This window comes from Temnothorax nylanderi, unplaced genomic scaffold (assembly GCF_030848795.1).
Source record: "Temnothorax nylanderi isolate EJ_2023f unplaced genomic scaffold, tnyl_v1.0 TNYL_tig0002_pilon, whole genome shotgun sequence".
Lineage (NCBI taxonomy): Eukaryota > Metazoa > Arthropoda > Insecta > Hymenoptera > Formicidae > Temnothorax > Temnothorax nylanderi.
In genome coordinates this window covers 2,447,481-2,460,556 of record NW_027249064.1, presented here as the reverse complement: position 1 = coordinate 2,460,556, position 13,076 = coordinate 2,447,481, and the positions used below count along the sequence as shown (strand labels likewise).

Genomic DNA, 13,076 nt, shown 5'->3' with positions numbered 1-13,076 from the left:
ATTTTTTATATGAAACAGTCAGGTTTTCTCTAGAACTCTAGAAGAGCTAAAGTAATTATAATGACCCTCTTTTGAAAGTGATTATCTCACTCCCACGCGGCCTAATAGGCGCATAATGATCGATGGATCGTTTCTTCGATACTCTGATGCTTTCTCTCTTTCTTTCGAACGTCAATCCGTTCAATCTCGGCGCGAGCGCGGCGAATCTCCGGCAGGTGTGATCATGGGAAAAGATCAATTTCACTTATAATGGAAACGTCTCCTCGTACTCCATCGGATTCATCTTGCTCTTAATCGCGCGGCACCGCCTCCCTCTTTACATGATTTTTTAGAGGGCTCTCTTAAAACGAGCTGTCGTCCCAACGGCTATTCATCATGGCACGTCTGCCACAGACACCTGCATTGTCTCAGGACAGGTCGGCCTTTATCCTCGGCGCGCCGTTTCTCATTATTTCATCTCTACAGCGCGGTTAATTTTTCGCAATTAAATCGCATTTCTTCAGCCCGAAATCCGCGCGGCAACCTCGGTAACTTCTGTTCCGCCACCCCGACGAATCGCAATCTCCCGGAAAACGTCGGCCGGCGTTTCCTGCTGAAAGCGACCGAACTTTTTCTACCTATTGTTTCAGTTTCACGCTCCGTTTTATCGGGGCGTTCCACTCGCCGGCTTTTGTCCCTTAGATGCCGCGGAACAATAGAATTTAATTAGGAAGCATCGGTCTTCACTTTATTCGTGGACGTGCCGAAAACTGTGAATCACTTCGCGACCACCGAAGAAGCGATACCGAAATCTTTCGTAATCGACCCGAGAATTCAGCTGAAAGTTTCGGGAGATACCTGGAGGAACTAAAACTCGAGTTAAGCCATAGAACAAGTTAATGTCTGGAAGTTACGGGCGATTAATTAAGAGCCTTGAATTCTCCACGCGCAAGAGGTCTTCCACGCGGAGAAAAAAAGGACAATGCAAATAATAAAATTTTGATGGAGAAGCCCGGGCAGTCGGCATAAATTTATGCGAACCCTCCTCGTCGTGAAACGCGCCACCCTCATTAACGATATTCATTGGCGGTTCCGCGCCGATAATTCAGCCATTCATCAGACCGATCTAACGATCCGTTCGGTTCTTGCGCCGACTCGAGCGAAATCGATTAAAGTGATCGACTGCGGGTGCACGAGGTTCCCCGCTCTCACGGGCGATCTCTGCACCGGGGGTTGAGATTCTCGTGTGCGTGCTTATACGCGAGTATTAATTCCCGGGACAATGCATCACCGAGAGTTCGGGACTTAAGAGCGCCGAACGCCTCATCAGGGAACCTCACGTTAATGAGGATAGCGCAGGCTCACTCTCGCCAGTCTAAGAGAGATGTACGCTCCTATTTTTTGTCAAACCATGTGCGTATTCGGTAGATCGAGTTTTGGTGACGTGACCAAACCGAAGGAAAGACCGCCATTCACGCAATGTCTCTTAATTACCGGCGCAATCTTTTTGTTCGCCTATCTATCTTATCTTATGATACATCGCCCTATAATTGGTTGCAGACGACGAGCTAGAGTACGTTTTGGTAAATTTTATCTGCCATTCCTCGACCGAAATGTCGAGACGATTTCACAAATTGAATGAGCGGAAACACAGGAAACTTTTTTTCTATAACTCATCCTTATCTCTACTAAAAACATCCGACCGACCGTTCGACAATTACCGGACCCGGGTCCACTTAACTGGACAGGAAGTGTGTCTGGCCCACGAAAATGGACTATTCCCTGTGACGAGATAAGGGCGTAGCCCGGGTCCTGATTTCCGAGAGCAGGTCATCGATCAAATCGACAGAACATAACATGGAATACTCATTGAATTGGTCAGTTTCGGCGCCGTCCTTCTCACTCGTTTCTCCCTCGCTCGATTTCCAGGTTCTCGGAGAGAGCTGGTGAGATTCCCGTTGGGCGCAGGTGAATCGCAGTTGGTGATGTGTTTGTAGTTGCACGATAAGTCGCGGTGATGCGCGCCCTGCGGGCTTTCGGGTTGCACGACTCTTCGGGATCGTTCGAACGGCGGGAGGGCGACGGGGCACCCCGTGGCGTCGCCTGCCCGCTAAATCACTTTGATTATCCCCGGTTTCCGTCGATTAAAACCTTCGGGGTAATTACACTAGCGGCCCTAGCGCACCTAAGAACACCGAGTACAAACTGCTGTTTAATTACGCTATTTAACTTAACTCTTTGGATTCACGGACGCTGGATCCGTGCGCAGCACGCGGCGCACGTTATTGGCTTAATTTATCGATTGCAAGAGAGCTCATTGTTGATTTCTTAATAAACCTTCGGCCGTACGATGCACGCGAGGCGTGCGTTTCGATGATAGCCGACCGAAGGACTCCGACGGTTCGCAATACGTTGTAAAAGATATCTTCGTGCATTTTAATGACGAGCTATGTGTTCCTTAACCAAGATAGTTGAATGACTGCTACGCACGCAAGCTGTATTAAAAACTCGCTCTAGTAGTCAAGTCAATTCTTGAAAACAGTTTAAATGTGATATTTAAGAAGATATTAATGATATACTTCGGGTCGGGGGAGAGAAGTATTAAAAAATGTCTGAGATAAATCGATAAGATCTTTCGTAGCAGGGTGGTCGGGGTACCTCACACGAATCGTAAACTTTTAAATTTATTTCAAATTAACGACTTTCCCGGGGTACTCCCAGGGTACTCCCAGGGTGCTCCCACGAGCTTTCGTCTGGGCAGGATGGAAATTTATTTTATTCTAACCCTCTTCAAAATCGAATTCCCTGCACGCGGCGGGTTCGAATATTAAACGGAGATTTTCACGAGTATACATTGCATTTTTCTTCTTCGGGGATTGAGGTCTGAATATTCAAAATCTCCAGGTACAAACTACAATGCGTGAAAGGCATGTTTCTGAGAAAGGAGAATCTATTTATCTTAAAATGCACGTTTTATTGTGGTATGGTGCATTGTAGTTTTGACGAGCTTGGCGAATATACGTTCTACCTCGTTGTCGGTTTCCACGTCGTGGCCGATTGCCCAAAAGGGTGTGCCTAAACAATGAAGTTTATGGGCTAAAGGCCCGCGGGAGCGGTCATTAAAACAATCGACAGTCGCGTTTGCTTGCGGGGGATGCAAATGCTGGCGCGAGCACAATGGCTTCTCTGAAGAAGTCGCGGCAGTAAATACCAGCATAATTACCTGCCTTTCCCGCAGGGATTCGTACAGTCATTTGGGCTTAGCAAACCCACGGACTCAAGCTATCGACACTCATATACATTTAAACAACTTGCTAGCCTCTTTTCCTTTTTTTTTTCGTATTACATAAGTTTTGCATGTATAGACTTGCAAGATTAAATTGCAAGACATAGTTTTATTTCTTTATTATTGAAATAATATTAATAACTGTATTGAGTGTGATAATATGAATATACAGTTGTACAAATTAGAAATATATAAAAATATTCTACATCAATTATTAGACGCGATAAAAAGAAACAACTACTGATTGGAAGAAAGAGAGAGAGAGAAAGGTTAGAAACATTAGAAAGCAAGTTATTAAATAGTATTGCTAAATTTTGGCTTATACTAATTTATATCATAGTAGAAGTATCTGTGTATAATGCAGCAACGTTAGATAGAATAAATTCTTTTTTTAGAGCTAGAGAAAAAAATATGTAATTTATTGCTAGAAAATGCGGATTATAAGATGTTAGTGCTGTTAGCAGCAATTATGCTAATGAAGTTGCGAATTAATGGAGTTACGAATAGAATACCAATGTCGCGCATTACCGCGGGAATGAATCACTACCCCACCACCCGGGAGAAAAAAGCTGGTCCTATGGTACCAAAGCAAATTATGCCGGGCGCGCATATGCGTCACCACGCCCGCCAAATGGCCAATTCGTGTTTGCAGATTGCCTCTATCTCGGCACCCTGTCGCGACCTGAGATTGCAGTTTCCTCTTTCCACCTCGGACGAAAAGGAATAACCTGGGAAGGGAGGGACGTCGACCAAATAAGACCGACCTTGTTTTTCGTTTCTCACGATGTCTCTTGAATTCGTGGCTGCGCTTAACACATTAAACGAAAATTAATTACAATAGCCCGTGCGATATGCAATACCGTGGTGTATTATTATTATGCGCGACGGAGTGACTTTGCGTAATCGTGATCCTTCGCGAAGGCGTGAGATCGACACGAGCGAGTAAAGTGAAATATTCGCTCGCTGGAGGCGAGCAGGCGCCACGCCTCTGAAAGTCGCAGAGCGCGGCTTTCCTGAAAGCCGTGTCGGCGCTAAGGCTCCGAGCCGGATTAAAAACGCCGTCGGGAACGGGTCGCGTATTATTATCGCGGCACACAATGGCGGAAACGGCGCGGCCCGATTGTGAAGTCCCTCCGGTCGTTTTGCTACTTTTATTAGTCCCTCGCGGCCACGTTCCTTTTTCCTTGACCGCGCCGATTTAATTCATGACGAACAGTCGGCGCGAATACAAACGTGTTTTTAAACACGCCGAACCACCGGCCGAGAATCAAATTCCGAGAGTGGCGAAAACAGCGATAAATCGCCGATTATCGTGCTTAACGTCCTTCCTTTCGCGTGCTCGTTTTCTTTCATTACGCGTGCGGACACGACGACGCGTATGTCGTGCGCGCGTGCACGCACGTGCCCCTTTAAGGATATCTCCAAACCGCGCTTCGTTTGTAAACGGAAATATGCAAAACACACGCATAACTTAAGCGCCCGTCGTTGCTTCTTCTTGTATAGGATTTTGCGGAAGCACTAAAGGTTGAATATAAATCATTTTTAATATTTAACAACTGGGGTTCCGGATATTTAACTATCAGCTGTCAGGGCAGAAATATGATTCATAAATTGCCGCACATTCCTTATGATTCAATTTCTTAACAGGGCAAATATGTTATAAATATTAATTAAAGTTTTTTATGTATAAATGGTCTCTTAAAGAAAAAATTCTAGGTTATGGAAAACGCGTGAATATCGTAGATTATATGCATATGTGCATTCAAACGAACGTTTTCGATCAGTATTATATGACATGCAAATTTCGATTAACAGTTTCTTCTCAAAAATGGAACGTTCGGAATTTCGCTTAAATTGGCTGTTGAATAAAATATATGTGATCTCTTGCTGGTTTTATATCACGAGATGAGGTAATCGCGTTTTTAGGTACGGATATGCGATATCCGCGAAAAATGCGCCAGTCCATTTTGTTACAAGATTTTCATTAGGTACCAATAGGTCAATTTGTTCTTCTTGCAAAATTGCTGCCTCTCTGTACTCGATAAGATTCTCGAAAATCATCGCGATCAACATGATCGCTTCATCATAAGTTTGGAAAGTTCGCCCATGGCCAAACAATTAAGATGTCCGGCACAATTTTTTAACATGACCGTGATAATCCAGTGAAAATATTTAAATTGTTAATACCCTTTAATAATGTATCATCGGTATTCATGTACAGTAAAGGGAAAGAAGTACTGTGTGTGCTCCTTCAATTTTTTTTTCAATAATGTAGCAAGATTAAGTCGAAACATTTTTTTGCGGTTTCTTTTTTTTCATCTATTTAGTTTTTTAACTTTATTTTACTATCACTTCTTTTTACTATCTTGTTACTATCATGCATTGTTGTAGAAACTGGATAATGTAAACATAAAAAAATCTTTAATGAAACGTTGCTTATCTTGTTATTGCGAACGACACGTTGCTTCCGTGTTCGAAGACACTCACGAGCAACTACATCGCGTATAATCATCCGTACAGTTCCATTATCGAAGATCTCTGGAATGTGAACAACTACATCTAATCGCGTTTCCAATACAGCGGAGTTCGACGAACTGCGCATCACGATTGTTCTCGATATCGATTAATTCGATTCGTGTGTATCGAGCAATGCCAGCCGGATGCGCTCGAAGATAAATCCGTATACGGGTCTCGATAAGGTAGCCTGTGCGTTTTCACAAAAGTTTAATCGACAGTCTAACAATGAAGGTCTTTTACCGAGGACCTGCGTGAACTTACTCGGGTGCGGTGGACCAGCCATGTTACTCCGAAATCGGTAGGTCCTCGACTTGTTTAGGCTACGTCGAAGGATTAACGAACTCCCGGCGTCGAGCTAAGTCGAAAACGTCTCATGAAATATTTCTAAACAGGCGCGGGCGGTTCTCGGTGAGACTGTGGAGCCAAAGCATGCGTATAATAATAGCTAATAAAGTGAACGTAAAAATGGGGGGGGGGGGTCCACGGTAGGGCAGGTGGCCTTTTGGCCCTCCACGAGAGGCACACTCCTCTCGCTGCCCGAAAACCAAACTGGTGCCTTCGCCTCCGGGCCCACGCGAGAGCAAAGAGTCTCCTCCTTGCCTCTCTCCTTCTCGAAGTGGCTTTTGTCTGTCCGGCCGGAGCGACAAAAAAATAACGCGCTGCGAGGAGAGATCGTGGGCTTCTCTCGAACGAGAACTTAAAACGTTCTTTAACCTTTGAGTGGTATTCTGAGAGAGAACACTCGAGACAGACCCTTCGTTATCGAGGAGATGGCGGCGGGCGTCGCGCCGGTAAGAACAGCTCGTAGCTGAAAACTCATTCAAATATAAAGATCAATATTAAGGCCATATGTATTTTTATCGTGCGTTTATCTTGAAGCATGAATATCTGATCGTTAGTAATTAGCAGAGAAATGTTAACAATAGATTCCTAAAATAGGTTCAGTACTATGATACAAGATAATTTTGCAGTGTTTTAATAGAGGTATTACGTTGACATTTCTTTGTTACCTCGAGCAAGTCGCATTGGATACATAAGGATGTGATCGCGAGAGAGACTTGGGAGCGCGCACGTGTGTCAGGATATGTTGCATTATTATGATATAAGACCCGCGTGGCTTGCATAAAGCACAATCCGCTGTTCGGACAGTCAGCTCGCACGCTGCCGAGAGCGTTCCTCGGAATATACGGCGCCACATTACCGTCAGCGCCTGGCTCCTACGATCCCTCCGCTTGCTCTCTTCGCAGCGGTCGGTGCCTCGTACTCGGATAATTTAGCTCTAAGAATCGCAGCCATCGCACAACGGTCGCGGACATAAAATATATACGCGCGGTCCGCCACGTGTGTATAATTCCTCGCGCCCACGCGAGAGACGGAATGTTTCCTATTGAGTTATACATATTCGACGTTTCGTATCTGCGACGTAAAACTTTACGTCCGCGTGTTCGTGCCGTCGCGTCGGACCGGCGCGCGGCGCGGTGCGAGCGCAGCCGTACCAGCTAGAGCCTATTTTCCTGTCGCGGACGGAGCGTATAAATGCGCGTAAAGTCGCGGTATAAAATTGAGCGCACGTACGCGAGCCTCGCGCCGCGGACGAACGAGAAACGGACGCATTGTTAATCTCGAGAGCGACACGCGCTTACGTAAACCTCGCTGTCGCGTCGTGAGCTCCAGGCGCGTTTTACCCCGAGCTGAGATTCTTTATCGCCGTCGTTTACATTCATTTATTAAACGGCGAGCGCTAAACTTTCCCGCGCGCGTGTTCCGATAGCGCCGAACCACGTGTGCGTTAAAATACTCGCTCGTGGTCCGACGATGATGACGCTGACGACGACATAGCCTTATTTTATTGCCGCGAGATATAATCTCTTGATAAAAGCGCGCCTTCTTTGGTTCCTCGACGCGATCTCATGTCTCCGCAACTGACACCACGTTCGATTTAGTGCGCGCCGGGTCATCGTAAAATTTTCATACTTTTCGCCGACGAGAAAATAGTCTCTTGCGAGAGTTCGAATGCGAGGGATGCATCGCGGAACTGGGGGAGAAAGAGAACGGGGAAGGAAAGTAATCGGCGAATGGAGATGGCCCCTAAGTCCCCGTTTCCCGCCTACGCGGCCAGACAGAATAAAACTACTCGAGGACGGTCGTAAGTACCGAGGAAGTACGCGCTCGTGCCGCTCTCGAGGAGAAACGCACGAGCGCGTGGGGAGGAATCGGGCGAGGGCGAGCAAGAGAGCAGGACGAGAATGAGAGCCGTGACGATAGAACCTCGGGGCAGCCGCGGGGGGACGTGAGGTAGAGAGGAGGATGAGAAGAGCGCGCGGCGTGCCGGCTACGCCACGTAACGCAGTTTTACAGCTTCTTCGGTCCAGTTGTTGCGTTAATGTCCTCATACGCCCGGCGTGGGCGCAACCGATCCGCGACACGGCCGGACATTACTTCGCGTGCCACGCAATTGCGTGCGAAGGGCCTAAGTTGCGATTTACGAGGCGACAGCATAAGGACGGACGGAGGTGAGAGAGCCATTTATTCTGGGACAGCCATCCCCTTAGGCCGATGATGATACAGAATATACACGGAACATTCTAAAGCGTTTGCGATTTGATGTTATATGACATATTTCTAACTCTTATATTCGTTCATAATAACTAGTCTACGATGGATCGGGAAGTAGATTCTTGAACGCAAAGGGCTCATCTTGAATAACTGAGCCCTACCGGCGCAATGTAACCTGCCGTGGGCCGTTTCGAGTCTCCTCGCCCACGCGCCGATACTTAGCGGCAGTCCTGCTGCTGCAAAGACGGTTATTAACGATTATTACGTTCCGGCTATTCGTCGATGAAAAAGCTGCGTCGAACATCGACGGATGGTCCGCGCGAATCGTTTGCGGCGAGCGCGGAGATTCGAGCGCGGCGACGAGAGATTTATTCTCTGGCGCGGTGAAATAAATAAAGCTTCGAGTTTATACGCGAGAGAGGCAAGCAACGGGGGAGACTGATGGCTAATTAACGAGACTTTACGCAGCTAAAGAAGGGTGATTACCCGCGGGATGCGTACGTATCGCCTAAACGGATTGTAAATTTCACCGGAGTCGACCCCGCGTGATCCTCTACCGGATACGTTCTTAATTTTATGCTTTCCTTTGGTACTTTCAATGCCCGCGAATATAGGCGTATTAATAATTTAGTATGCGTCGCGTGGCAGGTAGGGATGGCACGTAAATTATCTGATGCGGTTGTTGCGGCCAGATTTATGGGACAATTTCTACGCACGTTTATTCGTTACGTGAAATCTAACTTTACTTCATGGAGACCTTGAGTATTAATTTCTCTTGATAATTAACATTATAATAAGCAGTAAGTCATAACATATCCATCGCATTATCTCATGTGGGATCTTTAACGTTCTCACGTCGCTTTATGTCGTTTTTGTAAGCTTTGTTGTGCATTTCTATGTTCAAATCCTCATTCAAGTATCGATAATATACATACATCTTGGTCATAAATGCCTTAGCATCATCCTGCATTTGATTTTTTAATAACATTCTTCATTGATTATCATGAGAGAAATTTTATTAAGGGGCTAGATCCACCTATAACGGTAAATATATAGACAATTTGGTGCGTATTCGTGAAGAGGGTGAGAAACTCTACTTTTCGAGATCAGGTATCCCGAGCTCCAGCTTCTTTACCTCTCGGCAGAATCGCTCGTGATGGAACACGGCAGGGACGCCGTGCGTCCCGTGTTTTCCGCCCCACCCACCCTTTGTTTCCATAAATCACCGAGCCGGCAGAGTTCCGTTCGAGAATGGGCAGGTGCTCCTGCACCCACTGTCACGCTCCATGCACCCGTGTCCGCAACTCTTCCTCCTCCACCTCTCTGTCTCATCCTCGTCCTTTTTCGAGTCCTGCCTCCTCCGGTCTCTTCCTTCTCTCCGGCGTCTCGCCTGCGTCCGTTCTCCTTTAAGTGCTTTTTTATGTGGTTTCGCCGTTTTCTTTCGACTTGTATTTTTTTCCCTCCCGTTTCGCCCAACGGCGTCCCCCCTGCACCATTCCCATCCCCAGCGCGCGCCTTTACTTTTCGGCTCTCCGGCGTAATTACCGCGTCTTGCGGTTTGCTAGCGGTTTGTCGGTGGGACCTACAGGTGGTCCCTCGTGGAAACCGTTCTAAGGTAATATTCAGGGAACACGAGACAGTGCCACCCTTTCGTCTTTGCCGGCCGCGGCTAATACTTCGGAACCCGCTTCGCGAAAATTTGCGATAGCCGACTATCACCTGCAGTCACCTGCAATCACTTCTCAGAAATGTGCTCTGCGGTTTTTGATTACTATTCCGTCGCGCGAAATGAAATAGAAGCATGAATGATTAAAAAGTACTAAACTTTGAGAATATCTTACGTGTTTCGTAAATTCAGGAAATATGTGTTATTGATTACAGACTGCAAGAAATTAGTTGATCTTATTGTTAGATATATTTTTTATTTGTAATAATATGTGTTTATTAATTTTTGCCGAGAAAACTTAACAATGATATAATCGTATATTTTTTAAATGTAATCTTTTATCTTAAAAATTCATTTTTATCAGTATATCTGTACATACTCTTGACTGCTTAACTCACCTTGTTTAACGAATCATTTTACCTCCAATACGAATGTAATTGGCATTTCAACACGTTGGCGACTTGAAACACTTCGATTCGTATCGGTACCCGTTGCATTCTCGGCGCATTCGTCGCACTCGAGTCGACCGACTGCATTTCGTTCGAACGCACGAACAGGTGGCATCGATTACCGTGGCATGTGCTCCGAAACTTCCGCGATTTTTTTACCTCGGGGAGGTAATAAGGGTACACGCACGTAATCCACACGCGCGCGTAAATATAGCACCGCCAGAGTAATCTCGCCGAGGAACGAGGGGCTGGTCGATTTACGCTCGAGAGGGACGCTCGCGTTTGGTCCTCTTCCAGTTCGATACGTTGCGGCGACGCGATGGTTTAATACTGGGAATAAAGATATTGATAAAGTGCGATGAGTGCCGCGCAGAATTTTACGATTTTTACGGCGGATATTCCGTTCGCTGGTGGCATCCTGTAAACCCAAATTGCATGAACGCATTTTTCGGATATCGGCATGCGCCATTCGCGCGTCGTTATTTCGCGATGGACAGCCACCAATTATTTTATATAAGCCTACGCTGTACTTACTACTGACATATTGTGCATATCTGTGATGAAAAATTTATAAAAGGGATGCAAACTGCAACGTAGAGGTCGAGCAATCTCGGATGTACATGATATATTGCAGTTTCATACTTTTATTCGCTATGTCAAGTCGAATATGCAATTTACATCAAAAATATTTTTTATTCTTGTTGCTTAGACACATGTTGCTTAGACACTCAGAGTATTGCACATAAGTTTTCAAAATTTTCCTACATGTAATACGTGATTTAAAAAAAAATTTTTTTTACCAGAAAAAAATTTTTGTATATCGTTAAACAGTGCGAAGAAAGGCATCACGTATTAGTCTGAGAAGCGGGGAGCCAGACGTACTATTACCTAAAAATTACTTCAGTGCGAATCAGATTGCTACATTCAAATGGGCGGACAGACATCACGTTCCCAACGGCTGTCTGCACCTTTTCATTGCGAACGTGTCTAAAACGCGTGAAAGATCGGGAGCCTACTACTCGACGCGCTGATATCACGAAGGCGTCTCGAGGGGTGGGAGGGAGGGGGTTGATCCCGCGGGTAACCTCGATACAAAGAAAGAGCGTTTCTACTCGCGAGTCATCGGCGGGGCTCGGCGGACGTGCAGACGTGATGCACTTTGACTTTTACGCCGAAATAAACGTTTTATAATGATGCTGCAGTATCTCGGGAACTCGTTTCGTCCATTAGTCGACGGTGCACCTGTAGCGTGAAGCAAGTGTGGGGGTGTGCGCTCCGAGAAAGGGTTGGATTGCCGGGGATCGACCCTCTAATTTGTACTTCCCGAGGCGGACCTCTCCTCGGTTCAGGCCCGCTCGGGGTCAAAGCTTCAAATATAGCTCTTTAGCTACCTCCGACCGGATGTGGTCCGTAAAAAAGATAAATCATATCTCTGGAGAATATAATCCTATGCTTATATAATAGTAATCTGAAATGTGAAACTATTTTATATTATTATTTTTATTATTCACGCATATTATGTTATCACGCGTTAAATATTCTGTAGACTAATTAATTCTTTAAATAATTTTTGAAGAACAAGGAATTTTTTAAGAAGCTGATTTCGGAAAGTACAGCGAAATATTCCTGCTAATATATCGTTGAATATTTCCTCCAGCGATAATTTTCCTGTATTCTTTCGTGAGGAAAGTCCGGTGGCGATAACCTCATGATGCATGGCCGCAATCGCGGCGGCGGCCAACGAGATTTCATACTTCGACACGAATCTTTCGCGCGGCGCGAAACCCGGTACCGGTGAAGGGAAAAGATACCGAGGTTTTACGCTCCCCGTTCTTCGTCGTTGCGTCGCACGGTGCGGCGTCGAATTCGTGAAAGAACTCCGGAATTTATCGTCGCGACCGTATTTACTGCTCGACCGGTATGAATATTCAGCCGGGTTTATTTTACGTGCTCGCCGCTTCCTCGTGCACAGCCGGGTCAAGGGTTAATGAAACTCGCCGAAAAAAATGCAAATAAGATGCCGGCCGCCGTGAACGTCGACGCTGTTGCGCTTCTCTCTCTCTCTCTCTCTTGCCGCGGCGCGCTGCGGCGTCATCAGCCCTCGAAAGCGCTCGTCTGCGGTGCACTGTAGGCCGATAAAAATATCCGAAAGCGCAAATTAGAGGCCCCGCCATGCTCGGCGAATTTGCCCGGCAACCTTTCACGTGGGTCTTATACATGACTCGGTCGCGTAATGACCCAAGGTACTTTCTACGAAATTTTTATGCGAACGAGATATATGTATTGACGCTTTGACCTGCGTTTTATGAAAATAAAAGATTATCGGGCGATTAAATGTAATTTCAGTCTGTTTTCTCTAATTAAGTCTGTTATTTGATAGTGACATGAGTGTTTTGTGATCAAGATCGAAAAAGTGGATGAGATGTACTTTAATTTACAGTGCGCTATATTGATGAGATAATTAGACACTCATATACTTTTTTGATAAATGAACGAGTGATTTCATGGTCACACGTTCTTATCAATAGCACGATTCTTTTTCCTAACATTGTATATACAACTAACGGAAAGAAGGTCGAGAAGTTATTTGATTAAAATTATCGCGACTCAACAGGGATTTATG

General features: G+C 45.7%; 1 protein-coding gene across 2 annotated transcripts in view; it reads left to right on the top strand.

Annotated features, from left to right (window-relative positions):
* Positions 1 to 13,076, top strand: part of LOC139768930 (uncharacterized) — a 165,123-nt gene that overhangs the window by 18,442 nt on the left and 133,605 nt on the right. Inside the window, exon 1 of one of the 2 annotated variants that reach the window (XM_071699601.1) lies at positions 11,707 to 11,859. The exons of the other annotated variant lie outside the window; for it this stretch is intronic. The gene's annotated coding sequence lies outside the window, so the exon portion shown is untranslated. Of the gene's footprint in view, positions 1 to 11,706; positions 11,860 to 13,076 lie in introns of those variants that run through there. 2 annotated transcript variants of the gene reach the window in all.